The sequence below is a fragment of the Macaca fascicularis genome, chromosome 4 (genome assembly GCF_037993035.2).
Source record: "Macaca fascicularis isolate 582-1 chromosome 4, T2T-MFA8v1.1".
In the NCBI taxonomy this organism is placed as follows: domain Eukaryota; kingdom Metazoa; phylum Chordata; class Mammalia; order Primates; family Cercopithecidae; genus Macaca; species Macaca fascicularis.
This window is the reverse complement of record NC_088378.1, coordinates 106,559,868-106,572,964: the sequence shown is the minus strand read 5'-3', so window position 1 is coordinate 106,572,964 and position 13,097 is coordinate 106,559,868. Positions and strand designations below refer to the sequence as shown.

Genomic DNA, 13,097 nt, shown 5'->3' with positions numbered 1-13,097 from the left:
TTACTCTAGCTAATAATTGGTGAATTTTGTTTATTCTCTGTTTTTTAATGAAACAGCTCTTAGTTTTGTTGATCAAAAATAACTTAGATATTTTGTTCCACAAAAAGGCTTCAGTTATTTTTTATGAAGCATAATCAAGATTATCCTAACTGATAACAACTTACATTTTCAATAAATGTTAATCGTAAGCACAAACAGGCAAATCTTATTGATTTATGTATGTTATATTAAAATATTTGAAAAATAATTTCTTAAAATGAAAATACTTCATGGTTGCATTGCTTTATAGTGTATAGGTAATATATTAACGGATGTACTGTAGGACACTTGATTTTAAATGGTGGGCCCCAAATAAGAACTGTGTGACTGCTATAAAATTTAAATTTATTGGGATTATACAGAAAATAACTAAGGTATGGTAATTAATGGGACTTTATTCCAATTATTAATGTTAGAGGTATTGCAACCTGAACATTGATTAATGGCGGTGGCATAAATTTTAGTATGCAGTCTATTGTGCCAAAGATGGAAAATCACATAGTTCTCTTTATCGTTATATTTGTCTTGGGCTTTGGTTTTTATAATGAAATTTCACCATCATCGTATATCTTATTTTATTCTTTAATTTAATTCAATAAAGTCATTATTTCCTTTTTCCCTATCTGACAGTGAGGAAATTGAGGCAAGGGGAAATGAATTGATCTTGCCTGAGGTCATTCTTTTCTTTTCTTTTCTTTCTTTCTTTTTTTTTTTTTTTCTGGAATCTCACTCTTTCGCCCAGGCTGGTGTGCAGTGGTGCGATCTCAGCTCACTGCAACCTCCTCCTCGTGGATTCAAGCAATTCTCTTGTCTCAGCCTCTTGAGTAGCTGGGATTACAGGCATGAAGATTCAGGGTATAAAGTAGAACTTTATTTCCAAATGCTTCTTACTTTCATAAAGACAGATTTCAAAATATTTAAGATGCAGCTTTTGGAAATTAGTGTTCACACTAACTACTATGCTAAAAAATATCTATGAAGTTATTCTATTTTGACTAAGAAATTCTATCTATCAAAATATATCATCAATAGATCTAAAAAAAATGAAACTCACAGGTTGGGAAAAATATTTGTAATGAAAAAAACAGTAAAAGCTAAAGAGCTTTTACAAATCTATTTAATAAATGAAAAGGACATCAAAGCTAATGTTCTTTTCATATATTAAATAGGTTTGTAAAAGCTAAAACGTGGATAGAAATTTAAATGGACACTTCACAAAAAGAATACCCAAATGGCCAGTAAGTATGTAAAAAAGTGCTTTATTTACTTTATTAATCATCAGATAAATACAAAGTAGAATTACAATGCATCTTCATTCTGCTACACTCTGCAGGATAGCTAAAGTGTAAATAATAATAATAATAATAATAATAATAATAATAATAATTTAATAGCAAGTGTTAGCAAAGATGGAGAGAAACCAGAACTCTCATACACTACTTGTAGGTGAACAACGTGGTGCAACTTGTATACAAGGTGTTTAAATGTGTATACTAAAGTTAAACATATGCATATGCTATTAAAATAATACTTTAATATGTACACCTTAAAGAAGTACATATATGTTCACAGTAGAACTATTTATAGTAGCCAAAAACTAGAAATTTCTCCAGTATATGTCAACAGTAGAATGGAAAAATAAGTTACACTATATACAAACAATGAAATACTGTATAGCAATGACAATAAATAATCTTCAAGTTTCTGCAACAATAAAGATAATCATTCACATAATATTTAGTGGAAAAATATATATACAAGAGTACATCATATATAATTTCACTTATGTAAACTTCTAAAACAAACAAAATGAATCTATTTTGCTTAAAGTCAAAATAGCAGTTAACCTGTGGGAGGGGGTTAATAACTAAGAGAGTCATGGGAAAGTGAGATCTTATAATGTGATGGTAATATTCTATTTTGTGATCTTGATACCTTTTGCATCAAGACCTTGCATCCAAACTCTTTTTATATAAAAATCTATAAAAACTGACTGTGAATGTTAAATAAACTCATATGTGGATGTATATATGTATCATACTTCAATAAAAGCTTAAAAAGTTAAAATCAATAACCAAATATATCTTATTTTCCAGAATTCTGTGTTGATTTTATATTTCCATTTTTAAGAAAATTGATAAAGGCAGTGATTAGTGATAATCTTCACTCCACTGTGACAATTTTTCTGTATACAATGAAAAGGAAAACAAATAACATCTGACATTTCAATCAGCCACATTAAAAATAATATCCAACACAGTGGCACATGACACCAAAATATGACATAAACATATATTTGGCATATGAAAATACAGAGGTTATCCTCACAGTTCTAAAAAGCAAAGAGGTGATATTCATTCAGTAGTTTGTTGGTATTGTAATTGTCTACCAGGCAAAAATGTGACACCAATTATAAAAAATACATTATAATTATTACAGTTCGCTTGTTCTCTCAGCAAGTTATAAGCGATCTCAGAATAATAGAAACCCAGAACTGACAACTGCAACTTTACTGGAAAATAAAATAAAATAAAACCCTATATTCTTCAAGGTCACTTGAGAATTTATTTGTGTTTAAATAATTATTTCAGATGATGCTTATGCTTCTGATAATCAATTAATGGGGTCTTTTCATTACCCATTTGAAGGCAATTGTTATTTAGTTCTTACTCTGTGCCAGCACAAAATATATATTTATCTAGCACCTAGCAGTAAGCCCAGTGGTTTAATATTTGGAGACACACGAAGATAGTATAAGATAATCACATTCTCAACCAGTGTCATGGTAGCAAGAATATGATAGATGCATTTTGCTTAATATTCTGCATATTTTCCATTGCATAGATGGCAAAATATATAACCAAATATTCTCGGTACTGCTTTAGAGTATTTCTTTCAGAAAAGGGCTGGGGTAGGGGAATAAATTATTTCAGTTTATAGAAGCCTATTGAAGTTAACTGGGACTTGAATGTTGGAAGTGAAGATCATTTAATGTAATGAAATTTTGAATATAAATTAAAAGTAAACAAACAAGTTGTGCCAATGGACTTGGTGTGTAGAAAATCAAGGATGACACCCAGGTGTTAGATTGGAAACTTTGCAGAAGTGTTGACATGAGCTAAAATGGGAAAGATGGAGTCTTAATAGTTACGGTATGAACCTGCTCAGTTTGTGATCCTCAGGAAAGGTCTACTGGAAGGTCTGTATGAGAATCCAAAGTTTAGGAACTATGATAGCACTAGAGATGGGACTGGACCTAAAGAGAAATTATTGGAAGTTTAACACAAAAGGCTGAAAACTGACCCTTTAAATCTTCCAATATTTGGAGGTCAATCAGAGGAAGAGGGCCAGGAAATAATCTAGATTGAACAGCCAGAGAGAAAAGATGAAAATAAGGAAAAGAAATTTCTTTAAGAAAAAAAGATATTGACAAATATGACAGTTGATCCTGAAAAAGATTGAGTGCGATGAGAACAGATACCCTGTGAGAGTCAGCCAAGACATCCCAACAGTACATGAAGGCTTATATCTATTTAAAAGTATTTGAACAGGATTTAGTGCAATTTTCATTCCTGGAGATTACAATAGGGAAGTTAACCTAGAACAACCGAGTTAGAAAGCTGTTTAAAAATTTCGTGAAGAGGGCCGGGCACAGTGGCTCACGCCTGTAATCCCAGCACTTAAGGAGGCCAAGGCAAGTGGCTCGCTTGAGCCCAGGAGTTTAAGACCAGCCTGGGCAAGGTGACAAAAACCCATCTCTTCAAAAAGTACAAAAATTAGTGGGGCATGGTGGCACTTGCCTGTAGTCTCAGCTACTCAGGAGGCAAAGGTGGGAGGATCCCTTGAACCTGGGAAGAGGAGGCTGCAGTGAGCTAAGATCATGCCACTGCATTCCAGCCTGGAGCCTGGGAGCAACAGAGGGAAACCCTGTCTCAAAAAACAAAACAAAGAAACAAATGAGTGGATAAGCAAACTGGCATACTCAAGAGAAAATTAAACATGTTATTGAAGAATTTATGATGACATAGAAAATGCAAATATTTATAGTTAAAGAAACAACACAATCATGTAAATAATGTATAGAATTGATAAATAGCTGTATCTGTACATATACATAGTCTTTTTTTCAGAGAGAACATATATTAAAATGTGAGTGGTTTCTCTAGGTAATAAAAATATGGCTGATTTAATTTTTCAAATTTTCTGTATTTAAAACAAATTATTTGCCATTACTTAACAACTGAAAAGAAAATCTAGTCTCAAAAAAGTTTTCAGTATGTTTAAATGTATTGCATGATGTTCAAATTTTATAAAATAAATGCTGTAACATTATCTTTCACAATTTTATTGAAAACCCCATTGTTTCCTACATCATATGTAAAGGAAAATTTTTTAGACTGTGATGAAATTAAAACAACTATGATTTCAAAGAAAGAATGACAGTTGAATATCTGAATTACAAATCACTGTAGGAAATTAAAATGTACCTATTTTTACCTACACTTCCACTTCAAAAATTGTATCTAAAATAAATAAACAAATAAATAAATTAATTAATTAATTGGCTTTTGACAAAATTCAACAGCCCTTCATGCTAAAAACGCTCAATAAATTCGGTATTGATGGAACGTACCTCAAAATAATAAGAGCTATTTTTGACAAACCCACAGCCAATATCATACTGAATGGGCAAAAACTGGAAAAATTCCCTTTGAAAACTGGCACAAGACAGGGATGCCCTCTCTCACCACTCCTATTCAACATAGTATTGGAAGTTCTGGCTAGGGCAATTAGGCAAGAGAAAGAAATCAAGGGTATTCAGTTAGGAAAAGAAGAAGTCAAATTGTCCCTGTTTGCAGATGACATGGTTGTATATTTAGAAAACCCCATTGTCTCAGCCCAAAATCTCCTTAAGCTGATAAGCAACTTCAGCAAAGTCTCAGGATACAAAATTAATGTGCAAAAATCACAAGCATTCTTATACAGCAGTAACAGACAAACAGACAGCCAAATCAGGAATGAACTTCCATTCACAATTGCTTCAAAGAGAATAAAATACCTAGGAATCCAACTTACAAGGGATGTAAAGTACCTCTTCAAGGAGAACTACAAACCACTGCTCAGTGAAATAAAAGAGGTCACAAACAAATGGAAGAACATATCATGCTCATGGATAGGAAGAATCAATATCGTGAAAATGGCCATACTGCCCAAGGTTATTTATAGATTCAATGCCATCCCCATCAAGCTACCAATGAGTTTCTTCACAGAATTGGAAAAAACTGCTTTAAAGTTCATATGGAACCAAAAAAGAGCCCGCATCTCCAAGACAATCCTAAGTCAAAAGAACAAAGCTGGAGGCATCACGCTACCTGACTTCAAACTATACTACAAGGCTACAGTAACCAAAACAGCATGGTACTGGTACCAAAACAGAGATATAGACCAATGGAACAGAACAGAGTCCTCAGAAATAATACCACACATCTACAGCCATCTGATCTTTGACAAACCTGAGAGAAACAAGAAATGGGGAAAGGATTCCCTATTTAATAAATGGTGCTGGGAAAATTGGCTAGCCATAAGTAGAAAGCTGAAACTGGATCCTTTCCTTACTCCTTATACGAAAATTAATTCAAGATGGATTAGAGACTTAAATGTTAGACCTAATACCATAAAAATCCTAGAGGAAAACCTAGGTAGTACCATTCAGGACATAGGCATGGGCAAAGACTTCATGTCTAAAACACCAAAAGCAACAGCAGCAAAAGCCAAAATTGACAAATGGGATCTAATTAAACTAAAGAGCTTCTGCACAGCAAAAGAAACTACTATCAGAGTGAACAGGCAACCTACAGAATGGGAGAAAATCTTTGCAATCTACTCATCTGACAAAGGGCTAATATCCAGAACCTATAAAGAACTCAAACAAATTTACAAGAAAAAAACAAACAACCCCATCAAAAAGTGGGCAAAGGATATGAACAGACATTTCTCAAAAGAGGACATTCATACAGCCAACAGACATAGGAAAAAATGCTCATCATCACTGGCCATCAGAGAAATGCAAATCAAAACCACAATGAGATACCATCTCACACCAGTTAGAATGGCGATCATTAAAAAGTCAGGAAACAACAGGTGCTGGAGAGGATGTGGAGAAATAGGAACACTTTTACACTGTTGGTGGGATTGTAAACTAGTTCAACCATTATGGAAAACAGTATGGCGATTCCTCAAGGATCTAGAACTAGATGTACCATATGACCCAGCCATCCCATTACTGGGTATATACCCAAAGGATTATAAGTCATGCTGCTATAAAGACACATGCACACGTATGTTTATTGCGGCACTATTCACAATAGCAAAGACTTGGAATCAACCCAAATGTCCATCAGTGACAGATTGGATTAAGAAAATGTGGCACATATACACCATGGAATACTATGCAGCCATCAAAAAAGATGAGTTTGTGTCCTTTGTAGGGACATGGATGCAGCTGGAAACCATCATTCTTAGCAAACTATCACAAGAACAGAAAACCAAACACCGCATGTTCTCACTCATAGGTGGGAACTGAACAATGAGATCACTTGGACTCAGGAAGGGGGACATCACACACCGGGGCCTATCATGGGGAGGGGGGAGGGGGGAGGGATTGCATTGGGAGTTATACCTGATGTAAATGACGAGTTGATGGGTGCAGCACACCAACATGGCACAAGTATACATATGTAACAAACCTGCATGATATGCACATGTACCCTACAACTTAAAGTATAATAATAATAAATAAATTTTTAAAAAAATAAATAAATAAAATAATTATATAAGTATGTAATGCCATTTACACAAGGATTATTGTATAAGCAATATTATAGTGGGCCATTTGGAAATAGACTGAATATCCATCAAAACAGGAGTAGCTGGGTAAGATGAAATGTGACTCACCCATTAAAGAAAAACAGAATCTCTGTATATACAATCTCCACATATACACAAAAGAGCAGTCCATACTATATTCTTGACATGAATAATAGCAAATCACATGTTGTTTATTTTCTCAGTGAATATTACATGGTAAGAATTTCCTAGGTAATAATAACCATACAAATATTTTTATGCCAAGAAATGAAATATTTTTTAGCGTATCAATGAACTGTAATTTATTTAATCATTTTCCAGCTGTTACACATTTAGAAGAAACTACATACATGAAGTTTCTATGCATTTAGTCTCCTAGAGCAGAGTTTCATATATAAAAATATGCATTATATAATTTTTCCATTATCAAAATCCCACATCATTATTCACAGGAAACATAATACAGATTTATCACTGGGAATATAGAAGGTTTGCAACATGATTCTTTAATATAAGAAGGCTTCTTAATTATGAAAAAGGTTTTGTTTTAGTCTACCATTGCAAAATACCATAGATTTTGTGGCTTATACCAGGAATTTATTTTCTGAGTTTCAGAGGCTGGAAGCCTGAGATTATTGTGCCATATGGTTGCTTTCTGGTAAAGACTTTTCCTGGCATGCAGATGGCCACCATCTTCCTATGTTCACATGACTTCTTTGTAAGGGTGCTGAGAAAGAGGAAACTAGAGAGAGCGAGCTCTCTGATCTCTTCTTATAGGATGTCAATCTCATCATTAATTCCTCACCCTTATAACCTTAGCTAAACCTAATTACCTCCAAAAGACCTCATTACCAAATACCATCACAATGGGGGTGAGGGCTTCAACATATGAATTTGGGGAAATACAATTCAGTTTATAGCAGTCCTAACGTCTAAAACGGTTTCTTCAGGTAATTTATTGTCTTGGATACCAACCCTTTATCATATATTTGCAGAATGTTTTGATATTGAGCAAATATAGGAAAGTAGAATTAATGTTTAACAAAGCTATCTAAAATATTGTTTATTCATTATTCTACAAATACAGCATATAAAAAGAGACATTTGAAGTGTACAAGTTTAGGGTGAATCAATGGTCATATACCAGGTATGGGATAATTAAATAACAACTGTATTTTAAAATATGCAATTTTATCATTAAGCAAATACATGTTTTCAGTTCATGATTGTGTAGTATCAGCAATTATAGAGTTTCAATGTATCAGCATAAAGTATAATGTAAATGTATATTTTATCACCACAAAGGTAGAAACCAAAATCTGAATACTGATATTTTTTCTTAATCTGAGATTACTATAAACACATTTTTCCTAATTGAACTGTAAATGATAAAATATGTAATTCTTAATTTGTTAATAATTTTGTTATATCTAAAATATTGTTTATGTTATTTATAAATATTATGTGGAAATAAGCGCTTAAGATGATAAAGTTACAATGTGATTAACATTTCAAGAATTCAGGTTATATTTTATTTTCTTTTCTTGCCAATTTCTTAATCTTGTATGGGCTTTAACTTTAGTATAATTCAAGACATCACTGAACAAATTTGAATGCTGAGGATACATCTAAAAGTCTCAAATGCATGAATAAATTTATGAACATGAGCTTAACGTTACTAAGAGAAAAATTATATTGGTTTTATGGATGCATCTGAACAAATATAAAACCCTATTGGTTGTATAGGTGCATCTGAACAAATATTTTTTGATTCTTCTCATAGCTGATACTACATTTGCATAAATGTTTATTTAAAAAAATAAACCTTAGAGTAGGAGAAAAAACAGTTAATAAGATAGGAAAATCCTATTTTCATATTTTCTGCCTAAAATCAACTGGAATATATTTATTGGATTACCTCTTTTTATCTCAAAACTTTCCATTCCCTAACTGACTTCCATGAAGAATGTTACAGGCTTACAACGTTTCATAAATTACCTTAATTTAGGGCACCATTGGTTCCCAAGTAAGCTTCAGCTGTCGAGACTTCACTCTGCATAGCTTCAGTCTACATACGCTTTCCCTTGTGAGCAGCTGCTCAAGGCTCTGTCAGAAACTAAAGTCCACGTAGATAATCAGGTGTGCTACCAAAGATTCTAACGGTTATACTGGTCTTATCTACTGATAATTCAGAACCTTCTACGTAAACAGAAGTATTCATCATTGGAAGTCCCTTTAAACCAGCTACATTATGAAGATTTCCTGTTATCCAGGGGTTGGCAGGCCCCAAGAAGACCATGGAGTGGCTACAAAACAGAAGGCTATTCCTTAAACCCATCATGGTCTTAACTCAACAGATACTGAGATGTGCCATCCTAGAAACAGAGACAGCTTAGAGCTCAGAAAATAGAAAAAAGAGAATTGCAGAATCTAAACAATAACACTTTTGCAAACAAGAAAATATTCTATTTTTTAATAAAGATATTTTCAGAGAAAGGGAAGATCACAGAAATGCTAGAATAATATATCCTGGTATGTGGGAGTGGGAGAAATGTCACAGGACAGGAGTGAGATAAGTAATACATTAATTAGTAAGATTATATATATATACATATACACACACACATATGTACTTATAAATTCAGGGGGTACATGTGCACGTTTGTTACTGGGTATTGATCTAGACAGAGAATTTATGACTAATTAGTAGGATTTTTAAAGAGGAGTTTCCGCTAGTAAGAATTGAAAGCCTTTTGAAAGTGTATATTTTCCATAGGAAAGCAATCTGGAAGCATGACATCTTACTGATACTATGAAAGTCCCTAGACTTTCATTTCGTCTCATAATTGTTTTCATTAAAGCGAGATGTAACTGGTCGTCTTTGAAATACAGAATTCAGTAAGTTCAAGCGATATGATTTTGTGAGATTTTACCTGTCTGAACCATGGTTTCCTCAACTGTAAAAGAAAATACCAATGACTTCTCTTAATTGTTTAATAATTATGAAAATGAACATAATAGTGGTTTTTCTACGTTTCATTCAGTTGTTTCTTTCTATGAAAATAGAAAATTGACAAAATTCTGAAAATAAGCCTTTTAAACTAAATTTGTATTGATTTGCATTCCATACTGTACTCTCGCTTCAAGAAAGTTATAGTGCAATGTACTCTTCCGGTATTAGGGAACTATATTTTAACATCCTCTAGTGTCCCTAAAAACTCTAAATAACTTGTAAAAATTAAAGATTGCCTTTTAAAAGAATTCATTTTAATATAATAACATTTATTATAGAATAATAATTTTGCCATATTGTGTCATTTGTGGAATAATGTGAGACATTTCAATTTTAACCTTTACCATTATGAAATAAATTTCTCATAATCTGCAGTGTGTAAAGGAGCAAGAACTAGCTAATATCTTAATGTTTGCAATGTGTTTGTATGCTTCTAGCTGCAGTTTGATTTTAAAGGTTGAAAACAAATGAAAACACGTCAACAAATTAAGGAGTATGAAGAGTTAGGACGGAATAAAATTTGCTTTTGCATTACTCTATTTTTGTATTATGGACCCTAAGAAACTCAATCCTAGTAATGCTTTCAAGCCCATGAGGATTTAAGAAAAATACTCAAGAAAATAAATGTGCATTGAAGAGATTGGAGTTCAGGGAGATGGGATTTTTCAGGGTGACAGGATCTGTGTTCCACGTGTGTGCACAGATACCAGAAGGCACTATCTAAGACCAGAAAAAAATAGTTTCTGTCATCTCCAGATGTAAGGAATGACTGCCCAACAGGGCTTTTTGACTGTTGAGAAGTCTGCGGCATCCAATCTGCCTCCTCCATAAAACAGCCTCATCATTTGAGTGTTCCATGAAAACTGGAGACACGTGATCTTTACTAATCAAAACACCCCCTTCTAGTAACAGCCCTTCAGTATTTTCAATTCTGGTAGAAATGACAACTAAACACATACTAGAAGTAGCAAATAGAGAACACTGTCTCATGAATTGGTAAGATATACTTCACTCTCCAGGCTTTGTATCACTTAATGATATTAATTAAGAAAAAATCATATTGCAAGCATTTATAATTTCATTTATCCTTTATAAAGTGTTAATAGGTATGCAGCCTTATGGGAGTAGTTAAGCCTAAATATCAGGAGATGATAAATATTTCAAAAAGACTGCTTTTATATAATAACTACAATCTGCCATTGCTATGAGATATTGATATTTATCAAATTATCCATTGAGAAACAATAATTTACTGAAAATCAAGATGTGAATTATAAAAATTATTGTGTTTAAATAAAATCCTTTTTTAATTTCTAGAAATTACTTGTTATAGTCAAAATATTATGATAATAATCTATATTATCATAGCCATATGGATTAATTTTCCTTTACATTTATGTAGATACTTCTCTATTTTATCAACAAGGCACATTATATTGAAAGAAGAATAGGGAAACCATAAAAAATGCTCTGGAGACATGTTTAAATTCAAAAATTATTTATGTTTGTAATACATGTAATTTGTAATGTATGTTATTTGCAATTTGGAACATGTTATGCTCCTTCCAATTTTAAGAGTAGAAAGACTGTACATTAGGATTAGATCTTATGTTCAAGAGTGTGAATTAAAACTCATAAACTAAAACTGTGTTGTGAATACATTTAGTTTCACAAGTGTTAACATCCTTAAAATCTTATGAAATATAAAATTTCAACATTGTCTCACTGATAAAATAAAGGAGAGCAGAAATTAGAGACAGATTTCAGGATCACCATATAAGAGTCACTGTTGCCAACCACCTACCTTGCCAGAACTTCTCTCAAGGGAAGATGAAACATTCTTAGGAAGAGCAGTTGTCCTACTTGACCTCAGAATAGATGATTACTACTTTGCTAGCTCCTGCATATTGGTCTCTACAATATTTTAATCAAACAAACATGAGATTGACCACGTACTACTCTAGCTATAATAGTTTTTCAAATGTGAAGCTTCAGAGATCAGTCAAGGACTGGAAACAACATCAGCGGTTATATAGTAGCCTCAAAATGAAGCATATGGATTAGGAAATTTCCAACGCAGTTCTCTGTAACACTATTCTGGTGGTTGCTACGAAGAATGAGGTACCAAGTATATGCCAATCTGCTGATTGGCAGGGAAACTCACACATCCATTTATGTCATGGGATTTACTCCATTAGACAAGAACTGTTTTCTTGCCTTTTCCAGCTTGTATAGGGCCACCTTCTTTCCTTAGCTGACTCATGGCCCCCTTCCTCCATCTTCAAAGTCAGTAACATCAGGCCAAGAAGTTTTCATGATACTGTATGGTTCTCTCTTTCAATTCTGCCTTCCACTTTATGGATCCTAGTAATTACATTGGGTCCACTGATATAATCCGGAATTACTTCCCTATGTTAAGGTAAAATGACTAGCAACTTTCATTTCAATGGCAATCTTCATACCATTTTACCCTGTAATTAATATATTACCAGGTTCCATAGGTTAGAAGGTAGACATCTATGTGTTTTTGCTGCTGCTGTTGTTGTTGTTTTTGGTGGGAGGGAGTATTATTCTACCTACCACATCTGTTGTCATTAGGTGAAGATTATTCAGACCACAAAGTGTACAGAATCCATCTGTGCTCTTCCAGGCACACTACAGATTGTACTAGGGCTCTGTGGGAAACCAGTGGCAGCTAGAACCATGGGGACCACGGTCAGATCCTTTGTAATACCTAATAGCATCTTTATGAGCTTTTAATGAGCTTGAGCTTGTGCAGCTTGCTTGGAGGTGAGCCAAACTTTCTCTGGCTGCTTGGTAAGTAAAGACTGTTCAACAAATTCCAGACAAGTTCTCACCATTGTAAAGTACACCAAAGTAAGATGTCAAGCAGATAATTAAGTCATAGTTTATGATTTTATTTTATATACATGGTTTTTATACATATATTATATAAAACATATAATTCTATAAGAAATAATTATTGATGGCCTAATTGCCTGATATTTGTGACCATAAATAATATAGGTCCAACTTAATTGAGAGTCCAATTTGCTTTATCCATCATAGGACCAGTCATGTAGACATTAATGACCTGCATACTTGACAAAACCCTACATGGGAATATAACAACGTATTGTAAAAATAACATTATAATCCACAATATCACTTATGAATT

The 13,097-nt window shown here is 33.2% G+C and overlaps 1 long non-coding RNA gene across 1 annotated transcript in view; it reads right to left on the bottom strand.

Annotated features, from left to right (window-relative positions):
* Window positions 1-8,996, bottom strand: part of LOC135970598 (uncharacterized) — a 107,649-nt gene extending 98,653 nt beyond the window's left edge. The window contains exons 1-2 of the long non-coding RNA XR_010586360.1: window positions 8,888-8,996; window positions 3,840-3,966 (exon numbers count right to left, since the gene is read on the bottom strand). This is a non-coding gene — a long non-coding RNA (uncharacterized lncRNA). The remainder of the gene's footprint in view (window positions 1-3,839; window positions 3,967-8,887) is intronic.
* Between the last annotated feature and the right edge of the window lie 4,101 nt (window positions 8,997-13,097).